Raw genomic sequence first — 24,019 nt, 5'->3', positions numbered from 1 at the left:
AATAATTTAACCTACACAAGACAATCATAGATACATTAAAATTGTGTTTAAAAAAATCATAATTTTTTGACGAAAAAGCTTTTTATTATTTAAGTACCTTTAATGTTGAATAGAAGAGTTAAAAAATTTAGAACTTTGTGTAACATTGAGAATATTTTGTGTAGTGTTATATGCTTCTTCCTATATAGATATACCACAACTCATAACAAATTCTGCACGAGAAATGAACAGCAGTTTTAGAACATTAATAGGTATGCAATTACTAATCTGGTAAAATATGCAGACTAGTTTACGGAGTTTAACGTTTGTGCCTTTTATATGCTTATTTCGATTAATATTTTAATCTATAGTAATACCCAAGTATTTTGCTTGATAGCAATTGAAATTCAGGGAATACTCCCTAAATATCGATTGCCACCTATTTGACCAGCGTTGCATGTTAAGAATAATATATTTGTGATTAGTTGATAGAGAAAATTATAGATAAACCCTTTATTTTAATACTATTTTCACATTCTGTTAGAGGATGTATACATTTAAATTACTAAGACACATATTCATTTATTTCTCGTAGCTGAACTTAGAAAAAAACTTTGTTACATAACTAACGTAAACCATATTAAGTCACATCAATACTTTATTCTTGATCATGTTTTTACTTTCAAGACAAACTTTAACTAATAAAATTGCGTCTAGGTCTGAAAATTTTTGAGGTTGAAAAATAAGGCTTAAAAATAAATTAATATGATATTTCACTAAATAAATTGCGATAATTAAAAACTATCTTAATTATCGCAAACTTAACTTAATTTTTAAACCCAAATAAAAGCTTATATTGGAGTCATTTCTATTTATCTTTATTAGGCATAACTTAAATGGAAAAAGTTTCCATGTTCATTTAAGTTTTCCAATAAGTTTATATTTTTTTATTATATTTACATGCTTTAACTATATTTTACACGAATAATTTTTGCCCTTAGCAGGCATAACTTAAAATGATACGAAGGCTTTTCCCTTATGTTCTACTATTTTGTTATCATAACAGCATAAATTCCACGACTTAAGTTAGACGTAATAAATGTTCTATGATTGTTCTCAGATATCGATGAATAATTCAGGAACATTTAGGGAATGACTATTTGGCATTAGTTTTAATATTCTGCAACATTTATTGTTCTATGTTAAAAAGTGTAAAATTAAGGATTATTTCAAAGCTTTATATTTGATGGACACTACTGAATCACTATACCATCTGGTTTGTAGAGGATGTGTAATTTAAATTTTAAGACATATTATTTATTTATTTTTCACTGGTATTTTTCACTTCAACTTAGAAAGAAACACCCCCAAAATATATCATTTTAAACAAAAAATATTTAACTCACGACCACGTTTATGGCTTGAAATCCATTCTTAGAAAATTGGTACTTCTTGTACTTTGATTAGAAGGTTTTTTAAGAAATGAGAATCGCACTTAATAAATAATTTAATATGACAATTGGCCGAATAAACTTCTATAATTAAAACTCATTACAGTGATTTTTTATCCATTTTTAAGCCTTTAGCCTCTTTGGCTTGAATCTTTTGGTTGTGTTTAATTCCCATTGAAGATTTGATAATATTTTACAATTGCTTATGTTAAATTAGATTAAATTAAAAAGTATTTAATTAGTATATTAAGATCCAAGTAGTTTTCTTGTCCAAAGCAAGCATAACTTAAAGGGTCATGGAGCCTTCTGTTTTATATTTTAATTTTGTTCAAATGTCTCAGCAATATTTTCTACGAATATTCATGGAATATTGATATAAGAAATTATCTGTGTATGCGAATATTTATGCAATACTCCGTGGATATCAATTGCCACTTGTTTGACCAGCATTGAATGTTAAGAATAATAAATTTGGTATTTATGAATATAAATATTAGTATATAAATTTTTTGTTAAAATAAAAAATTCGTATTCTAGTAGAAGATGTATAAATTTGCATTATTAGCACACATTTTCGGATATTCATTTGTTTTTCGCTGTTAAACTTCTCTAACGTAAACCATATTAAGTAATGTAAATTTTTAATTCTCAACCACGTTTTTACCTTTAAGGAAATCTTTAGGAATATTATGGTTCTTGAATATAGATTTACAAAACTCAGAAAGTTTTTGAGGTAGAAAAATAGCTTTTATAAATAAATTGATATTATATTTTGCTGAATATATTACGATAGCTAAAAACCATCAGTGATTATTTTCACTTTTTTAAGCAAGTTTGTAACATGGATTTTAAATCTTATGATAATCTTTAAATCAATTAAAAGGTTATTTTACTAAATAAAAAATTTAAAAAAAATTGTCTTCGGAGTGGTTTTTATTTCTCTTTAGTAGGCATAATTTAAATGGACACGGTAACTCTTTTTTCATATTTTGATTTTATTCACATACTTCAACCATATTTATAATAAATAATTTTCGCTTTTAGCAGGCATAACATAAAAGGATATGGCGGCTTTTCAATTATGTCTTTATATTTTCCTATCATAACAGCCCAATATATATTTCACAAGTATTCAAGTTAGATGTAAGAAACATTTTATGATTATTCTGAAGTATCAGTTAATATTTCAGGAACATCTAGGGCATGATTTGTGCTAACAATTTGAATACCTTGGAATATTTACTGAGCATTAATAATTATTTGTTTCTTCATTGTTGTCTGTTCTGTGAGCTTTGTTTGTGTTTGAAGTTATGTTCTAAGAGCTATAAATTCATGAATTATTTCAAAGTTTTATATTTGGTGCTACATGGACCTGAGTCACAAAATTGCTTCTAGCTCAAAGTTTTTAAATATAAGAACTATTGTTATATAAGAATATTTAAATCAATATAAAAGAAATCCTTTAAGTGGTACCATACTAGTCTCGCCTCATTGGGGCGAGACGATCAATAAAACTATCAAAAATCTCTTAAGACATCTCTATCTATCTTAAACAATAAAGACCTTTTAGGTATCCGAAGAATCCCCATTTAAAATGACAGCTCTCCGGCCGTTATTTATTCGTATAAATATATCTCGATTAACATTTTTGAGGCCATGTTACGTCGGCAAGGTACCGCGCTTTGGTACAAGCGGGGAACCGCCGACTTTCTCGTAAATTTTCGACCAGAAAGACAGGTGCGAGCAAAAAAGCGACCAAAGGAATCTTTTAAGTACATGGGCACCACTGGGCAATGGAACCCGGGGAGTACCACCAATGCGAAATCTGATATTGACTTAATTAGGATGGACAGTTTATAAATAGTGATGTCGTGTGAGTTTAGGTCATTAATCATACAGTGTGCCTAAAATTAGTGATGCATGTAATACGTCACGAAAACTCTTTTAGGTAATTTGGCAATGGTTTTTTCTCTTTAATAAAACTAAGTTGGAAATTGGGAAACTAATGATTTGGTTGAACTAGGTTAGGCAAATATCTAAAGAAAATAAATACTCTATTTATGCGATCTACAACTCTTCATAGTCCAAAGTAAGACTCATCAAAAGGGCCTCCGGCAAGTCACCAACTGCTCCAAGAGTGTACATCAGGAAATGTTTCTCTAAATAGAAAACGGCCTGTTTATCGATTGTTATGGGGCTCAGCTTCCCGATTTATGGTTATTGCTCTAGGGACCATCCCATCACCGTTTCTTTAATGAATCTTACCGGCCAGGAATGGCGTTTCAAAAAAAAAAAAACAGCCGATTCGAATAAGTGCTGTGGAATTTAAAATGGTGCAGATCATTTAATAATTGATGGAAACGGGTATTAAAATTTATTCATTTTCCCAATGATATCTTGTTTCCTTTGCCTAATGATTTTCTAATATGTTAAGTGGAGTAAGCTGACATGATCCGTCTATACGGTGTAGATAACACATCCTCTATTTTAAAACTATTTTGTATGCGTTAAAACCACAGCTACTGGTTTCCAATTCACTTCCGACAAAGTATCTTATTACGAGCAATCTGATACTTTTTCAATTTCGACGAAACTTTATCTGCCTCTTTGTATAATGGTATGTTTGTTTTTTTGTCGCTCTATATATTCTATCGCGAGTCTGTATGTATTACAAATAAATTATTTGGCGATATAAAAGGAATTAAAGATTAGTATAATAGGATATGGATTTTCCACATCGCACACTCTCGACATTGTTAATTTTGCCATTTTTTTTATTTGGAATTTTTGTCAGCTTTCTGCAGTTGCAGGTAGGTATTTCTTACACTCCCAGTATATGCAAACTTCCTTACAACATTTTATTAAAGTTTTACATTTTTGATCTTATCTGTCTGATCTTCTCTAGCTTTATCTTGCCTTAATTCAGGAATCTAACTTTTCTTGTCATATTTAATAGATCAAACTTCTACAGCTGTATGTAGGTATTGTTCTATATTCTGATTATCATGATTACTTTATAGAAGTTTTACATTTTTGCTCTACTCTGCCTAGTTTGCCTTAGCCTAATCTTATTTCAGAAATCTTCTAACTGTTCCTGTTATAATTAGGAAATCAAGCTTCTGCAGGAGCAGGTAGGTATTCTTATGTATCCCTAGAATCTTCTGTAACTCCTGTATATTAATAAAATAAGATCAGTTGGGAAAATCTCTATTAGTGAGATCGTTACTTGATAAAAGCTCTATAGTTTCTTAATCTTGTCTGCCTGATTCTATACCTATTTTTTTCTTATAAATAACTCTTGATACTTTTATGTGCCTAATCCTTTTTAAATTTATAAATTTTGTTACTATTTTTCTCATACTGAGGACAACAGACTTCTACATAGCCATAACGTGTTCTATAATCCCATGGTATAACATCAGGTGGGAAAATCACCATTGCTAGGATAGGTTATTGAACTTTCATATTTTCTTGATCTCATTTTTTGTTCTTCTCCTATCTAGCTTTTCTTATTTGAGAAATTGCTTGATCATTCGTGTCATAATAAACTTTCCAGTAGCATCTAGGTGTCCTTCTGATCCTGTATATGTTCCTTTGGTATTAGTTACTAAAATCAATATTGTCTTTATTTACTTGTGCTGATTAAGCTTCCAAACCTGCATATTCATATTGCCATAAGAAAATAAATGATATATTATTTATTTTAAAATTCTATTGATTATCTCTAACTGTAATATTGTTACAGTCAGTTAGGACATATCATAGTAGGTTGGAATTTATCATAATAAATGATTACCTAGTATTCAATTATTGATATATGTTTGTACTATTTTTTGAAAATTGTATTGACTTAGGCCAAGGTTGCACAGGTACCTTATGCTTTCTTAGTATAAATACTACATTTTCCTCTACCAGAACTGATTACAAAAATTGATTGTTTGCTTCTGTCGTGTTCTATTCTATCTTTGGTTTATTAGTTGCCTTGCCTTGACGAAGACAATAAGCAGAAAAATGCATCGGCAAGTGCTAACTTTCTCTTTTCTGCTTTCTGACTCATAAAACATGCCGACTAACCCAGCGTTTTGTACTTAGTTAGGTATCTGATAAACAACTCTTGAAAGCAAACCTCTTACTAACTTCATATGTTGAGTTATCTTCTGGTTTATTATGTGTGTTTTTTCTAAATTCACTCATTTACACTTATTTCTAATCATTGTTTTCAAGGTCAGGAGTACAGCTTCATCTGCATCCCTAGCTTTTTCAAAATTCTCTAAAACCATTCATGAAACACCAATTCTGCCTGACATTTATATGTCATTGTGAGTCCTCTGCTATGGTATTTATTGGTTTACATCTGCAATGGTTTTTGATATAACAATTTCTGATAATTTTATTAGATAACAGATCCCTTATTTGCAATTAGTCTTCTGAATTCATAATTCTAGTAAGTACATCTTTCTCAATATGATGAATCGACTCGTGCTTTTCTGTATCTTATTTCACATAATGCTTGAGATAGTTTTGGGTGCATGCTAACCACTTAATGAATGACTTTGCAAAAATAATTTACTCTTCATGGCTAGTCTGCTTATTTTTTTTTGTTATTTTTCAGGTAGTTAATGATGAAACAAAAAGCGAAACATTAGAAAGATGAACAAGAAAATGCCTGGATTACAACAAAAATTAATACTCTTACTTGGAAAAACCTGAAAATTGCCTTGAAGAACTCAAATTAAGTTCTCTTTTTAAGGAGTCGCAAGCATTTCTTATCTTTTCTATGCAGTTGAATCCTCTGATATCTCTAAGGAAGTTGCAACTTCTTATATCCTTCATATTAATGCAAGCAATTGAAGTTTTCTTATTAAAACCGATAGGACATCTCAACTGTTTATGTTGATTATTTTTTTGCATTTAAACGCATGATGCATGATTTAACATTCACAATATATAAGAAAGCCCTATTTTTAGGAAATGATTCATCGATATTATAAGATCTAACAATTCTTTATCTTTCCAGGTAAATGTGTAACACCACATTAAACATCAGGGTCACAATTAAATTAGACGTGATGAGTTTTATGATCAATGATGATTTTTTAGGGCTTTGTGTTGATTTATACATCCTTATTTGTCTTGGTTGTTACACAACGTGTTTTAAAGAATTTGGGAAATGTCACATAGACTTCCTTTAATGCATAGAAGGTATAACTGTAAGAGTACATAAGGAATTTGTATTTTAGTTATTTTTGTTTTTTTTCTATACACCATATCTTATTTGTTTTATTTTAAGCAGCTTAAAAAATATTTCTTCCAGGCATTTGTAGAACATTTTTGTTTTTTTTTCAGGTAATCAAAGCAATTTTTTTTCTTTGATTAATTTTATTATTGGCAGTCCCAGATTAAATTTTTTTAAGAAGTGCGTATCTGCAACAAACGTTAGATGACTTCAATTATCTGGAAGAAATATTTAACGACTTCCAGGCAGTTGAAAAAATTTCTTTTTTTTAAAACATCCATCTTTTTTCTCTTCCAAGCAGTTCTATGTCTGTATTAAAAAAAATGTTTTTAGAAGCAACAATTTCCTTCCCTGGCAACAATTAAAATAAAACAAATTCTTTCATTTCTTGAGAATATTGATTTCAACTGCCTGGAAAAATACCTTAAATTGTCTGGAAAATATTTATAATTTACATTAACTGCTTGGAATAAATACGCGATGGATCAAAGCAGACTTAAAAATGTGTTCAGACTGTTTTACATTTTTTCCAGGCAGGTGAGGTAATTTTTTCGGTATTTTTACAGTAAGCTAAAATACTACTTTTTCTCTATTTCAGGCAGTTTAACTTATGAAAGAAATTTTGCATTATTAAAAGACACATAAAATATCTTTAATTTTTTCACTTTTCTTTGGAAAAAAATGCAAATGTCAACATTTTGGCGCCCAACAATGTTTCAATAAGGAGGATCTTCATACTATGAATGAAAAAGCGGACAGATTAGCTCTTTAGTTTTTTTTTAAAGTTTCTATTAATTGTAAAAGGGTTTATTTTTATTTCAGTCTTCTATAGATACAATATACACAATATACTCTGATTACATATTATCGGTGGAGAAAGGCCATATTTTCTAAAATAAAGGCCCTCTAAAAATTTATTTTGAGCTTTTTCAGTTACAGTAATCCAATGTATTGACCATATAAGAGATACATACTACAATATTGGTACTACTGATAATCAAAGCGAGGAAAAATAAAGTTATATTAAAAGTTCTTGAATAAAACCTGCAACTTTTTGAGCCTTCTTAGTCATTAAACCTGTATCACTCGTTTCACCATTATATGTCAATATTTCATTCTGAAGGGTTATACAACATTTAGCCTAGTCAATTAAATGAAAACAAATAAATCCGCCACCAAAATAATTTTCTTAAAGGCTACCCGAGAAAAGCCTCATCGAAAACGTTTTCATAAAAAGTAAATTTTAAAGATCATCTTGTGTTTAAAAAAGAACTATTTACTTATTTGACATTACTTGGTTAGTGAGGCTATAGCCCTCTTTCCCAAGCGCTTCCCAAGACAAAATCAAATAAGCAAGATTTCGTGTGAAATTAAACTAGAAGGAAACCGTTAAACTCAACGTACAGATTATATTACATGAATAACGCTTTAACTCATAAACTCTCATCTAAGCTCCTCCGCTTCAAAACAGTCCATAACACCGACCATTTTAATAGCTTCTTACCATCCACAGTACATTTTCCATACTTATTGTTTACTTCCTCCTTTTCAAATTTCAATAAATCTATCACAATCTTCTTATTTGAATGCACGCATGTAGGCTCCGGCTTAGTCTATAGGTTCTTCTAGGCACAACTTAAAATATAGCCAATTATAAGTGAAGTTTAAGAAGCTGTACGTAGTACCGGGAAAGGACTATCTGCTTGAGTAATGACGGTGGAGGGTATTCAATTGATTTAGCTAATAATGACAGTTTTAAAACGACCCGTATGTTTAAATTAGATTTCTACAAGCGAGATTGGTTCTCATCAGATTATGTAATGTAAATCGGGATTAATCGATTCGGTATTGCTTGCTCAATGGGTACCGCTACAAGATGTAACAATTTTACAAGATAACTGGTCTTTATCACGCAACAAAGGTATTGAAATGATCGTTTTCGCTTGGTACACTCTCTTTAATTGGAAGTTATTGTATCAGGGTTATGAAAATAACTTTAGAGCATACGATGTGCTGGGTACTATAAGGCATATTCCTTTATCTGCTTAATAATTTCATTTAAGGAAGTTATGAATTTATTGATTCTTCTATGGCATAATATCGAAATGATTGGCTTTGAGATCTAGACCGCCTGCATGGTCGCCAATAAGTCGGCATATCATATCTGTACTTTAGTTATTATAATAATGGTTATTCCACGAACTCAACCTGCGGTCGCTTTGCTATAATATTAAAACAAACCATTATATCTTAATTATTAAATACCGCGGATGAGTATGCTATAAACAAGATGTTCGGTTCATTAAATGTAAGAAATACATGTCCGCCATAACTTGGCGACGAGGACTGAAAGGAGGATCGATAAGAAGTTGTCAATTATGACATTACAAAGAGGAATTTATGGGAACTATATTAATAACATCTGCTGTAAATGTATTTAAAGTTATCAATGAAAGGAAACCTCGCTATGGCTTTTGTTAGTCTTTGAAAGTGGTAGATTTTGCTAAAGTAGTAAAACCTAATTTTTTTGGTAAACCAGGAAGATTGGAGTTGTAGTGCAGATCTTGTACTGTGTGTAATAAAGATCAAACCTTCTCATTAAAAATATTATTTTTTATGGTAAATACACATTGGCTCTCACTTTATTCAGTATCCACAAAAATTGAGTGCCTTGTATTCATCCTCAATGGTTTGATCAAAATATACTTATTAGTAATGCAAAATTTTAAAAAAATATTTAGTATAAGGCATTATTTGATAACAGTCAAAAAAAATTCATCTCTACAAAATTAAAATGTATAAATGCAATAAAGATGAACTTTTCACAAACATAGTTTTGTCTCCAATGAATTAATAATTGTTACTTTAACTAAATAATTAAAAGAACATACTCAATATAATAAAAAAATGAATGTTTGAGGATTGTTTGTTTACTTTACCCAATATTTACAAAAATTATACGGTCCATGTAATACACTTCCTGCATCTTTCCTTCTATTTAAGTTGTGTTTCCTTCTGGTAAAATAATTAAACGTCTTGTAATATATAAAATATTATCCGATAATAATTTAGAAAAAATACGAGTCTATAAAAAATTTGATTCTGTGACGAGCCCATATTTGTTTTCAATTTTAAGACAAATGGTTATAGTTATCAACAATAAGTTCAAGGAAACTGTAGATAAGTAAAATAAAACAAATATTCATAGTATCCACAAAAGTTGGATGCTAAATAATTTTCCGAAATCACGATAATTTAAATCGAGTATTATATTTAGATTTTCTACGATAAAATTGTTATTTCTAACCAATATTAGTGCGCTTATATTTTAACGTAAAATGAGGCAGCTATCTCTACATCTTTCAAGTAAGAAGACATTTGAAATAAGGTGGACTGTAGTCAGAAGGGAATATTCAGGAGTATATCATATATAAAAGTAAACCGATTAGCTTTAATCATACTCTTTTAAGTGATGAGTTTAATATTTATTTATTGATATGATAAAATGTACTTAATCAGTTAAATAATTAGGTCAAAATCATTTCCATCTCGTTTTAACTATAAATAATTGCATTGTTTGTACCGAATGTTTCTTGTTTTGACTCTTTCTATAATAATTGATACGAATACCTTATAAAAGATTGAGGCATTTGAAACTTGCGGCCCTTTCACTTTTAAGTTGTTAAGAATATTTCATTAAAAAATATTTTAAAATTTGGCTTCAAGTTCTTAAGAAAAGATTGCGAAATTTACTTCACTGCCATATAATCTTGTTAAAGAATTAGACTTGAGAGCCTTAAACAATGTCAATAATTATTTTTCATTTTTTATGGTCACCGTAGCTCTCTCTTTATATAGAAAACATCATCCAATACCAAACCAACGTGGGCTGTGTACTTGAAAAAAAATATGTACGACCGATTTAAGTGAACCAAACAATTTATATCTTTCACCTTGCGCCATGGTACTCACTCCGGCTGACGCATCGATTTCAGCTCGTATATACATTCCAAGAACAAAAAGCTAAAAGGTTCACGCCTACAGAGTGTTGTGTAATTGAATGGTACCATAAAACAGACGAGACACGTGAAAAAAAAATAAATAGAAAATTCTATTCCTTATTAGTAAACCAGGATAAGAAAAAGCATTAAATGTACTGAAAACTAAATATCGTACTCCTGGTATCGATAAAATCCTTCTCCCGCAGCGATTTACTATGAAAACGAAAACGGTTTGATACTTGCTAAAAACCACGTCCGTCCATGTTCTAAGTAAGGAAAAGTAATCTTTCAGTCGGTACAAAAACCAGATTTATCGATTTAAAATTGAAATTTTCAACTTGAGTTTCTTGCTTTGAATTAATACAGTAGCTGGATTAAGTTCCTTCATCTAATGGGTCTATTTTGATGCCGGTAATTGATCTTGTTGCATTGTTGCTTAAATTGTTTCTATTATGTTTCAAATTGGATCAATTCTTTACATAAGTTTCCTGCTGAATTGCTGCTTTTTGCACTTCAGTTCATATTGGATTATTAAGAATGGAAATGAAGTATTTATGGTTGTCTCAAGATTAAATAAATGGTATGATTGATAACGTGCATACACTAACATGTTTGCATGTATCATAGACGCATGTATTTGAATCTACCGTAAAGAAAAAATGTTTCTTTTTCAGTAATTTATCAGGTGCAAATTTTGTAATGAAGATATAGGAAATTTTTTTTTCACAATTTTTTGAATTCATATAATATATGATGATGTAGAATTGAAAATTTGAAAACTTGGTCAAATCTAAGGATCATCGATGAGAAAAACCTCCCAGCAGCTTCCTACCAAGTACCAATTTAGAGCAAACGAAGTTTTCCCACATGATCAAGAATCACCACAGAGAGCAAAAAATGCTAAAAATCTTTAAAGAAAACCATTTTTCCTGATGGAGCTCCTTTTAATTAGATTCTTATATAAGCAAATAAAATTGTGATTTTTGGAATTAAGATAACTCATATGAAATCCTTGAAAAGCGCTTAAATCTACAAGCACTTACTGGTCAAAGTGGCTTATGGCATGTTGGTATCATTGGTAGAAGATATTAATTTGTAATCAATCTATAATATGATTGTAATAAAAATGAATAACGAATGTAATAAAATTTATATTTTGTAATCAAACTATGAATAACAAACAAACCCAATAGAGGTTATGATTATGACTATTTTGGCTGAATCTCTGATTTTTTTTAATGAGTTTAAAAAACTTCCCGATCAAGCCAACCGTATAATAAATGCCTTTAAACTGAAGGAAAATATAAAATTTTTAATTGATATAAATTCATAAGGTAGGTAAATTTTGAAAGAAGTCATAAGATTTTCTGAACTATTTCGTTAGTATGTAGATCCCATTCTGTTAAATTGTTTTTTTTCTAGTTTCAAGGTATTTTATAGATAAAGTTACAGGAATTTCATGATTTTTCACTTTTAACATTCTAAATTTTTGAAAAAACTCTTATGGGTTAAAAATGGCATATTTTTGTTTTTTTCTACGTTAATTTATTGCATTGAAACCACTTGCTCAATTCGAAAAATAATTTTCAATAGCTGTCAAGACTTTGTCTTAGATAATATTGTCTTGTCATCTGCAAAGCTAATAAATGTCCATTTTAATCGAAGTTAAAGAATATTATTTTCTTATGAGGTAAAAAGTGGAGCTAAAATGGTAGCATGTCAAATTTTTTTGAATGAACGCTTTGGAAAGATCTAAAAATATGCATAGCCAGCTTTAATATTGTCTAATACTTGCATCATATATAGATCTTCCCTCTATAAATTCAAAATGTTGATCCGAATTTTAATATTTCATGAAAATATTAACAATTGTTTTTTTTTTAATGAGTGCTTTATACTTTCTGAAAAAAAAATATAATAGAGAAATGGGTCTACAACTAGACACTGTTTGCCTGTCACAGCTTTCATATACTGGTTTAACACTACCAACTTTAAGGCATTCTGGAAAGCAACCTGTATCAAATGATTTATTAATTATTGAAGTCAAGTAGGGATAAATTTCTTTCGATATTTGTTTAAACATTTGCTCCATATATTGTTTCATCCAGAATTGAAAGATTTCCTGAAATATGGACTAATAATAGATAAATAAGGACTTGGTTTCTTGGTTGAATACGACTTGATATATTCTGGAAAGAGTCTTGAGCTCAGACCCTTGATTGTACTGAATAAAGAAATAAACAGACTTGGCATGTACTCAAAAGAATTTAAAAATGATTCCGATTCTTTAAAGAACACAATTGTTGATTTAGTTAAGCCTTCGTTAGGTGGTTATGTAAACAAGCTTAATTATAATTTTTGGAGTGGAGATGATTTTTTTTTGTTCATAGTTGAAATGAATTTGCTTAGATGTACTAATATTTCTCAGTGATTAGTTTATTGCTCCATTTTTACTAGTGAAGGTTAAGTGATCAATGTATGTAAATAAACCTCATTGTACATTTTATTTTTGTGCCAAACATTTTAATGAATGTATAAAATTCTAGTGTTGATTTCACTTTAGTCAGTGTTTCTTTAAAAATTCTGAAAAATACCGTTAAAACTAGAATGATATCATTTGTAGAGCAATATATTAAATTCGATCCTTATCAATATGGATATCTAAAAAAATAGTAGCACTTTAATTATACACATAGACTTAATTAATCTAATTGCAAAGAACCTTGATTCGGGAAATGTTGGAGTTTTTATTGACCTGCGTAAAGCTTTTGATGTAGCCAGGACTTGCAGGGTTCCATGAAACTATTAATAGATTAATAAAATAATACTTCACAAATCGAAAGCAATATATTTAATTGGATAATATAAGTTGAATTTTAACTAAAAATAGTGAGGTTCCACAGGGACCCTCATTCATTTTTTGAGTCTTGAAGATTGGAAGTCTTGGGGGTATTTTACTTGTACTGATAATAAGGTGTTGGCTTATAATAGAAAAAATACTGATTTATAATAATGATATAACCAGGTACTTTATATGGCTTCTCCAAAATGCATTAAAAATAAATGAAGACCAAATATATAACTTAGAAAAAAAATAAAATGAAATGTAAAGCGATTTAAATATTTCTAAAAACGCCTGTAAATTGGAAAAAATGGAAACAATCAAGTATTCAGGTCTAATTTCTATTTAACTTTTTAAAAAGTTAAATATTAAAACTGGGAGCATCATATGAGTGTTAAAAGCAGAATTATACCTGTTACATGAGCTATTGTTAAATGTAAGGATTTTCTCAGTTATAAAGCTAAAATGCAAATGTATAATTCAACTTTTTATCAAATATAAGATGTTTAATTTTGTGTGGGGTACAACAAATTTGAGCAAAATTCAAACCTCCCAAAACTATGTAAAAAAAAACATTATTTAATTTGCATTATCAAAATAATTCAAATTTCTCGTTTTTCACATTTCCACGTTTCTGTTTGCTAATATTGTGCATGAAATTAATACTCAACAAAATAACAGCATTTACTTAAAGCATGTTAGAACAAATGTTGCTCTGCTTAATCTAGTATTAAAAGCGTCTACTACTTTTAGTTATTTACCTGTAGAAAATAATTTTTAAATCTATATTACTTGTACCTTGCGATGTCATGAGAATTGTTGTCTTCGATACAAATGCTTTATGTTTTGTTTAGGTTAAGTGAATTTCCTTTTCATTGCATTGTAAGAGATCACTATTTTTTATAATAGGTAATAACTACTAACTCAAAGAGCGTAAAAAAAAAACACTTAAATAATCATTGAATTAAAAGTCATAATAATAATATTTTAATATTAATTTTTCAAATGGTTCACAAATAATAATCAAAAGATATAGATTTTCTTTTTTTTTGGAAATATCTACATAGTATCTAATAAAGTCTGATTGAATAGTAAAAACCAAAAAATTACCTCATATTTACTAGAAATTTCTAGATACCACGTGGTTATGTCCAAATGAAATTTAGAAAATAACAAGTCTATTAGCATTATATATATTTTACTCATGTCTCTAAAATTAACTACACATAGAAATAGGTGAATAATTTATCAAAGTATTTGGATATTACCAATTACCATTTTGTTACAGTCTATTAGGCCTTTAACACAGTTTTTAAAAATTTTCGTTAAATTTTTGATATAGAATAACTATTTAGCGCTACTTGCTGAAATCTTTTTAATTTTAATTTCATCAAATTCCTATAATATTAAACAAAGAAATTATAAAAGTCAACAATTTTCTTTAAAACGTCAATAACTCAGGCACTTCAGTACTGAACTATGGTCAACATTTATTTAGTAACTCATCAGGTCACCCTCAAGCCCTCATAAATTTTAACGCACGCTTCATTGAACACCTGCTACGAAACACATTTGTACCACCTTTAAAATTAAAGAAAAGTCCAGTACTACCCACCTGTCATCCCACTGTTCTGGTGAAGAAGCTCCAAGTTTGTATCCTTTGTTTGGGTTTTTAGGCACTATTTTATTTCGGTATTTATTGTGTTATTTGTAGCACTTATAATGGTTTCTGTGAGGTTAAGAAGGATTAATTTGGTGGTACCATTTAGTATGAAAGAGTTTTGATATATGATTAGACATTGTACAATAAGAAGATATTAAAATAATAACCTTAATAATTTTAATGTGGTTTAAGGGTTAATTTTGTTTTCAAAATTATTACAAAATATTTTTAGTTTTATTGTAGCCCCGAGGATGGCATAAATTATTACTAAAACGTTGGTTTTGTAGCCAAAAAGTTCAATAACTTTTTGACGACTTATTCGTCAAAAAGTTATTTTTTATTATAATTATTAGGGCGAAAAATCTTAATCAATTATTCCTGTTTTATTGTCTACATTTCGCTCTTTACCTACTATCATCACCTGCTTTTCATTATATGTCACATTAAACATTTTCTATTTTTAAATTTTTATTTTAAATATGTTCTTTCGCTATTTTTCAAGAAATATATGCTTTTCTTTCTTTTTCTTACGGAATTCTTTTAAAAAAAGTTGAAATACTTATATAGGAGGCAAATATGATACATCATTCAAAAGGTAATTAATACGAATATTTAAATTCAATATAGTAGCTCTGAGTAAATACAAAGTTAGACAGATAGCTTTTTCTCTGTACAATTTCTATCTTAAAATGGTAAATTTTCAAATTATTCTTGTTTTGCTTTAATGGTTTCTTAGTAGCTCCATCAATGGGATTTCACGTAATTATTAATTAAAAGCAAATTGTCTATTCTTTAATTTAATTTCTGTACTAACTATTGCTATTCATCAAAAAATAATTTAAATAAAAAAACTAATTATAGAGAAGAATAAAACTAATTATTAAGACCTTGATTTTTTTTATTCTTTTTTATCAAGCAAAGGTCATCCCTATAGAAAGCATTGAAACTAAGGTCATTTTTTTATTTTTCTTCTTTTTCATTGAAATTTTAATAATATCAATAAAAAACATTAGGTTATATCAATATACCTGCGCTGATATGACAATACCTGTTTGTAATAAGACTTTTAAAGTGAAGTGGTTGTCAAAAAACGTTAAGTAAAGTATTTTAAATATCAAATAAGACTACTTATAGATAACTAAGCAAAACTAAAAAAAAGCAAACAAAAATGCACAAAAAAGGAATCCAAATGTAATGAAGTAGCTATTGCAATAACATTAGCATTTAGCAGGTTCTATATCTTTGATACCATAGATTTTATTATTATAAATAAAAAAGCCTTATATTTAAACTCAACCTAAACTAAAAGAATTAAAAAATAATGAATAACATGCAATTATATTGATGATAAAAAACGAGTTGTTAGAACGGGCATAAAAAAATTGATTAGTAAAATGCAGCTTAATTGAAAGCAAAATATTTGTTCTTTAAAACAAAAATCGAGGGCTGAGAATATTTCCTAAATTATGTTTTTAACTGGCCTTTAATTGTGTAAGATAATTTTAGTTAAAAAAGTTTGCACAAGCAGTCAAAATATACGTTTATTGTTATTGTGTAATTAAAACAGGATGATTTTATTCCTTTCAAAAGGTATCAACATCAGTAGATCAGGTAGAGTTACCTAAATTGAATAGTTCTAGTAATAACCAAATAGGACAAAATGCAATATTAAAGCCGAGCAATAAATTAGTCTCAGTTAGAAATACAATATTAAAGACTGCTTGTGCAAACCAAATATTGAAACATCTAATGTGATACTATGATACAGAAAACATGCCTGTAATATTAATAAATATTGATGACACGAATAATCTAAAAGATGATATTGATTTTAATGTTCCTTTATTTACTGAACAAGAAATTGATTGCGATATGGATCTGCAATCTACTATGAACCTAACTCTTTATTAAATGGTTGGAATATCTTTGATGTAGTAACGTTGCTCACTAAGTATTAAATTTCTGCTAGTATAATAATCTTCAACGTACAACATCCCAGTAATCAACTTACAAAGAAGACAATAAATAAATAGAATTAGAATCATAAAAAAGTTAACACAAATATGTTCAGAATATAGAGAAGTTCAATGTTTTCAATGAGATTGAGAATACTAAGGATCATTATTAGATTTGCAGTAATAAGTTTTTACCATTTAATTTATATGGACAAATAAAAGGTTTTTTTATCTTAAGATTTAATGATGCTTTCAAGTAGCTCTCAAATCACGTGTTTGTGATTTTGATGCTAATTATATTGCTAGCGGGGATGACAGAGATTGATATGAGTATGTTGCTATGCTCTGAAGTCAATAGAGAAGGTGACGATTTTAAAAATAGTGCTGAAATGCAGAAATTAGAAAGCAGCAAGAAAGCTAGGAGAACCATGTTTATAATAAATATGCTTAAAATCTAAAAAAAATGTTCTGCATTATTAATTATGATTTTTTTAGCGATTACAGTAAATCAGAAAGCTTACGTTACTCTACTATAAAGCCAAACAGAGAAAATTTTGTATAAGGTATAAAAGTATAGTACTATGTTACAAACGGAGAAACAAAAGTAAAGCCTGATTTTGCAGATAATTTTAAAAGTCTTTTAAGTAGACTAAAGTAATCAAATACCATTTTAAAATACCCTAAACTTTACAGCAGTTCTTTATCTATTAAAGAACAAAAATGGAAACACCTACAAGATTAAAAATCAGTAATTCTCTCAATATTTCAAGAGAGCCACTTGTTTTATGATATCCTGCTGTACACCCGTGAAGGAGAAAACGATAAGAAAAATACAGACAAAAATAGCGAGGGCACAAAAAAAACAAAAGCTCAGAAATCACTTAAGAAAAATCAAAAATAATATTTATATTTTGCAGTAAATGTTATTAAGCAGTTTTAATTTTTTTGTACTGTTCTATATCTCATTAATCATTATCATACTGGCTCAAATTAAACAGTAATAAATCAGACTCTAAAATTATTTCTGCTTCTTTCTTACAGAATATCTGATGATGCCTAGTATAGGCGAAACACGTCAGCTTTTGACTTTGTATTTAACATACAGGCTGTCAGTTTAAAAATTTTCAATGCAAATATCTCTAGAACTAAAAAAGTTGGAAAAGCGCAATTTGATACAAATGTTATATAGGTAGGAGGAACTACAACCGCCATATTTTTGGTTATAGGATGAGTCACCTTTTGGGCCACATGCAACCTAACCCTAAAATTTTAAATGGCATCTCCTCTTTTGTGATATCTTAAATTAAAGGTCTTTTGAAGTAGTTAGTAAGGGAAATACATACTCGATATTCCGAAAAAATCAACATGTGTGCGGGGTGATACTATTGTCGAGCCTCTATTTAATAATGGTAGCCTTAATGGCGAAACTTACTTGGAAATGTTGGAAAAGACTGAAAGGTAATTTTTACATGATGCGTTTCCAGATCAGTGACTTGGGAGAGGAGCTTTAATAGAATGGCCGGCGAGATCACCAGATCTAACATCCCTCGACTTTTTTTTAAGGTCAGTTAAAAACTGTTGTGTTTCAAATGCAACCAGCTTCACTCAATGATCTTCCGTAACGGATTATTACAGAATATGCATCTATTCAAAGAAAAGTGTGTCAAAATATGAGAAATGAGTTTGAAAATAGGTTATACTTTTATTTAGCCCAAAATGGAATACATTTTAAGCATCTAATTAAATAAAGTAATACTTCATAAAAACAGATTTATTATATTCAACTTATACCTTTATTTGACCCTATTTAAAATTTAGGAAAAATTCTTATGTGGGTAAATACTACTCCAAAAGACCTTTAAGTTAAAGTAATGCCATTTAAAATTTTGGGGTTGGGGTGCATTGGGCCTAAGGGGTGACTCACCCTATAACCAAAATATGGTAGTTGTAGTTCCCCGTGCCTGTACAATATTTGTATGGATATTTGCATTGAAATTTTTCAAATTGACACCCTGGATGTGAACCCTGTGATTGAGAGTTCCCCACTTGTGAAATTTTACGTTCTAACTTTTTTATGTTTGTTTTTATTTACGGGGAATATTGTTAACCTAACTTAGGTTTCGATTTGTTGTTAATTGTAATCTTACCTGTGTAGGTGTAAGTCTAAGTAAAAAGTCTTTTATCATGTTTTATAAGCGACTTTTTTGTAAAATTTGTAATTTAATATTAGACCTGATGATGCTCCGTTAGGAGGGAAATACGTGTAGCGTTTAATAAATGTATAGATTTAATAAATGTTTAATAAATGTTTAGGTTTATTATACTCGCAGCTAATATATTTTTAAAAAAAAAAATTTATATTTAGGGAAGATAATTCCATAAATTTTATAAAATATTCTTTCTCTCCTAAAAAAGGCATGATTGTACTTAGCAGGTATTGTCATATAGTCAACGACTTTTGCGAGGGTCAAGCCTTTAAAAAACTTTAAAACTAAAGTAATTTTTTAATTTCTCTTCTCTCTTATTGAAATTTAATTAAAATAAAGAAAACACATTAATTGGCATAAATATAGACCTTCCAGGTACCACCAAACCAACCTATCAACAAAAAAAAACAACTGCCTCGTATACCCTTCCAATATAATCTGAAACTAATCCACAACCACCAACAGTACTTCACACCACTCAGTACCACTTGACAGTCCTTATCTAACACACAAAAACAAACAAAGAACTCCGCATTTTCACGCGAACTTTTACACGAATTTTCGCGGATCTCGTGAGACCTTTGAAGTACCGGGGGGACCAGGCGCACGGCAGTACCTACGAAACGGACTGGCTGCCGACTGACAAGCGCGAAGCATGGCACACTGCGATGGCGATAGCCACCTAAGAGACGCCTTCTTTGACTTGGCTGCCGGTGCCGAAGCCGCGATTCTAGAGACCGTGGCCAATATAATACCCTTCGATGGTATATATGGATGATGGGTTTAAACAAAAGAGGCTTTATACAGTTTTCAACGGTTTAGTTGTATAGTAGGCTCAAGTTTGTTAACGTAGGTGGTAAGGTGTCAACAGGGTGATACAGTTTATGGCGTTATTTATTATAAAAGGACTAAAAATGGTGTTCTTGTAAAACATACTAGTAGCAGCCTTATTATTGTTTTTTTTTATGAAGTCATTGCCTATGAGTTATCTCCATAAGGTTCAAGAGATTATTTAGATTTTTTAAACTTTCTAGTTTTATAGCTCATAAAGTTCGCACTCGTTTTCATCAATTATAGAAAATACTCATATTTTTTACGTTTTTTTCTTGTATGTATACCTCTGTTCCTGATAACTGTGTCTTCTTTTTTTTACCGAATGCACTACCACAAAAGGGTAAACCCAATGGTAATCGAGTATATCGATTACAGCCAATGATACAATGCAAACAAACTACATTGATATTTTTCTACATCTTGTCATTTTCGGGAAAGAGGTGCTTGAGTAGCTGATTCCACAAACTTGCACTTCTCCATAAAAAGAAGTCCCGATATAGGAGTTCTAACGTTTTAGGCTTGTCCAAGCTTTTAGTTATCTCTGGATTTCTTATAAGACGTAAGCCGTCTTCTGGATGAAGTGCCAAAGTGTGTTTGGGTGCAGAACTCCATATGTGAGAGCAATACTCAAGAGATGGACAAATGTGAGCTCTATTTTATTATTAGAGCCCTAAGTTCTTGAGAAGCTTCTTAAGCTTAACTCGCTACAAAACCATGCAAAGACATTTTGCTTTTTCCTTCATAACGAACAAGCGAACTGATGAAGACAATAATAAAGTAAGCCCTGCCTAATATAGGCAGGGCAGGCCTAATAAATACAACAGACTGATTCTTAGCTGCATTATCCTTAATCAGATTACACTCCAGAATGACGTTAAGGTTAGCAATAATAGTTGTTACTTGGCGACGCTTATAATACTGGGTGTCGACTAATGTCGTCTAGTTAGGCGACTTGAAGAAAGACACCAATGTACTGTCATCAGCAAAGATCTAAATTGAATAAGAAGTCTTGTCGAGAAGACCGTTGATATATAACAGAAAGAGGGTAGACAAGATCCATTCCTGATAATTTGAAACCTCAGTGAGGTGTGTGCAGGTTTTCGAAGACACCTTCAAACCAAGCAACGTTTGGTTGCTATGTGTTGCTATGTTTTGGTTCTATTTTATGAAAAAACCCTATCGAATGCCTTGGGAATAGGATTACTGCACAGGATTCACCCAATTTCTGAGTAGTCTCAGTCCAAACATGCGTGATATAGGGTAATAGATCACCAGTAGATGAGGAGCAGCTAATGATCCAGGGTGCTTTAAAATTTGCTGGTTAACAAGTTATTTCATAAAAAGTTTCCATACAAGTCTCCAATCTTCAGGAAAGCGACCTCTATTGTATGAAAGAGAAAACAGTTTGCTCAACAGTAGTTCCAGCACGACCACACACTTTATTCTTATTATTGTGATGTTTTTAAATAAATAGATACTGCAACTTAAAGTATACTGTTCGTATTTGATGCTTCTTGTAATTGTACCATGATGTAACGACCAGATGTAAAATTTCGTTGTGTTTTGTTACTTAACGTAGAATTTTCAGTGACCACTGAATCATTTTTTACTTTTAAACTGATTTATTTTCCATTAAGCGTTTTAGATATTGTATAGCTCATGGAAGAGGATCTTTAAAATGATTTTTCAATCATAGGTCTAATAATCTGCTTGTTACGAGAAGATCCAATTGGTTTTGACATTTATTAAGAATTGCCATTTTTAATAAAGCAGCCAGAAAATCGTAACTGCTTATTTGCTTCCTTCCTTTATCTTCTATTTTTCTTTTTTCTGCATATTTTTTGAAAAGCTTCAGTCTCTCCTTGATGATTAATTATTGAATCAATGCTAAATAGCCTAACCCTAAGCTAGATAACTCTTGTCAACAGCTTTCATTATTTATTTAATTAATATATGTATTTTTCTTTTAATCGTTTTTCTAGCCTATTTATAATATTCTTTTGCTGTTTTATTATTTCTTTCATCAAAAAAGTTAATCATATATCAAATATTTTTTATTAGGTATTTATGATAGTTCAGGTATTTCCTCTTGAAAAATCGCTCTAAAAAAAGTACAGTTTCCAAATTCAAATGATGAGTCTTCAAAAATTTAATTTTGTTACTATTTTATAATTTTCTATTTTGTTCCTAATTTTCTATTTCCTTTTTTAACTATTTAGCTTGTTTTGATGTTGACTTTTAAATCTTGATGTGTTGTTCTTGTAACTTTTGGTGTTTTTATTATTGTACAGTATTTACTCATTGACACTTTTTTAAGTCTTTATTTCACTTTATTTCTGATTCTTTATTTATTTATGTTTTTGATTGGGAAGTAAAACCTTAATATAAGTCTGTGCTAACTCTTTATTTTTTTCTATATTCAATCAGTTATCTCTTTTCTGTCGCTTCTTTCAATTTTTTTTCTTTGAAAAATTTCATATACACAAATTATTTTTATTCTCTAATCAACATCATTGTTCTTAATTTTTTATTTTTTTTTGTTGGCTTTGATTTGCTTTATTTCGATTTTTTTTTGATGATAATTATTAAAATAAAGTTATTGAGATTTTTCTGAAATTTTTTCTTCAAATGTTTTTTTTCTTTAATTATTTTTTACATTAAAAAATTGACTAGATAAGGAGGGTGAATTATTTAATCAACTACTAATTACATTTAGTACTTTTCATAATCTTTGCATCTTTATCATCCTCACCTGTTTTAGACTTTTTCATTATTTCCATAGTTCTCATCACCTTCAGTAGCATTTTTACTTCTATTATAGTATCTTATTATTTCTTTCAATTTTATTGAAGACATAAGATACCAACATGAGGAAATGTCTAGCACAACGAGGATAGTGAAGATAAAGAAGATGCTGAAAACAAGAATAATGAAGCCGCAGAAGATGATTGTGAAGATGAAAAGCACGATGTTGATGACACTTTATTTTCATCATTCCTGTCATCTCTGTGGCCATCAATCTTCTGATTGTTATAATTTCAAAGTTTAATCTAATTGAAATTTAATGTAAGGCTACATGGGTATTTTAAGAAGATTTATTAGGCTTAACTTACCATACAGTTTTAGAAGAACCATTAGTATACAAGTTCCACATACCTGGAAATAAAAAAAAATATCAATATTTTACAAATATCAAAATCTTTTAAGTTATCTGCAATATTATTTAAAAATGACATGGCAAATTTACTATTTCTTAAGAGATAGAGCTAGAAAGAGTGAAGAATTGGTAACTATTAAAAGTGAATCACCTCCAAAATGTGAAACATAATCAATAGTGATGAATGATGCGAGGAAATGCAAAGGACAAATAAAGCGAAGAAAAAATATATTTACAATAAAAAATCATGGATAGAAAAATAGAGATGAGTAAAAAATGCAATAAAGCACACTGAAATATTACTCAAAAGCGATTTTAGTGAACTGATGAGTCAACTTCTTCACTAGTAGGGCACTTCGCATTGGATGGTGCAACCAAAATGTATAAGTAATATTTAGTAGACATGTGCATTTACGATTTGTTTTTGTTTAAATTTTTTTTATCTGTTTGTAATTATGTTGTTTTAGCTTTGAACGATTATTTATTTGAAATTGAAGATTTGATATTTTAAGATAGGATTTTCAAAACGGGTTTGCTAGATAAGAAAATGTATCTACAAAACATACAAGATTATATATGTCTAAAACACCAGCTTTATTTGCCAAAAAAATTATTAATATTAAGTATTTGTTAACTATATTTTTTTGGTAAAGTATAAAATAACACAATATTGATGTGTTATTATATTTATAGC

The 24,019-nt window shown here is 29.4% G+C and overlaps 1 protein-coding gene across 5 annotated transcripts in view; it reads right to left on the bottom strand.

Moving 5' to 3' along the window:
• The window catches only part of LOC126743436 (protein prickle-like), a 444,925-nt gene that overhangs the window by 112,232 nt on the left and 308,674 nt on the right, over positions 1-24,019 (bottom strand). Inside the window, exons 1-2 of one of the 5 annotated variants that reach the window (XM_050450536.1) lie at positions 19,726-20,015; positions 15,125-15,238 (exon numbers count right to left, since the gene is read on the bottom strand). The exons of 2 other annotated variants lie outside the window; for them this stretch is intronic. The gene's annotated coding sequence lies outside the window, so the exon portion shown is untranslated. Of the gene's footprint in view, positions 1-15,124; positions 15,239-19,725; positions 20,016-23,281; positions 23,302-24,019 lie in introns of those variants that run through there. 2 more of the 5 variants (XM_050450537.1, XM_050450540.1) reach the window with 2 other exon arrangements.

Source organism: Anthonomus grandis, chromosome 12, assembly GCF_022605725.1.
Source record: "Anthonomus grandis grandis chromosome 12, icAntGran1.3, whole genome shotgun sequence".
Lineage (NCBI taxonomy): Eukaryota > Metazoa > Arthropoda > Insecta > Coleoptera > Curculionidae > Anthonomus > Anthonomus grandis.
This window is presented reverse-complemented; position numbering and strand designations above follow the sequence as displayed.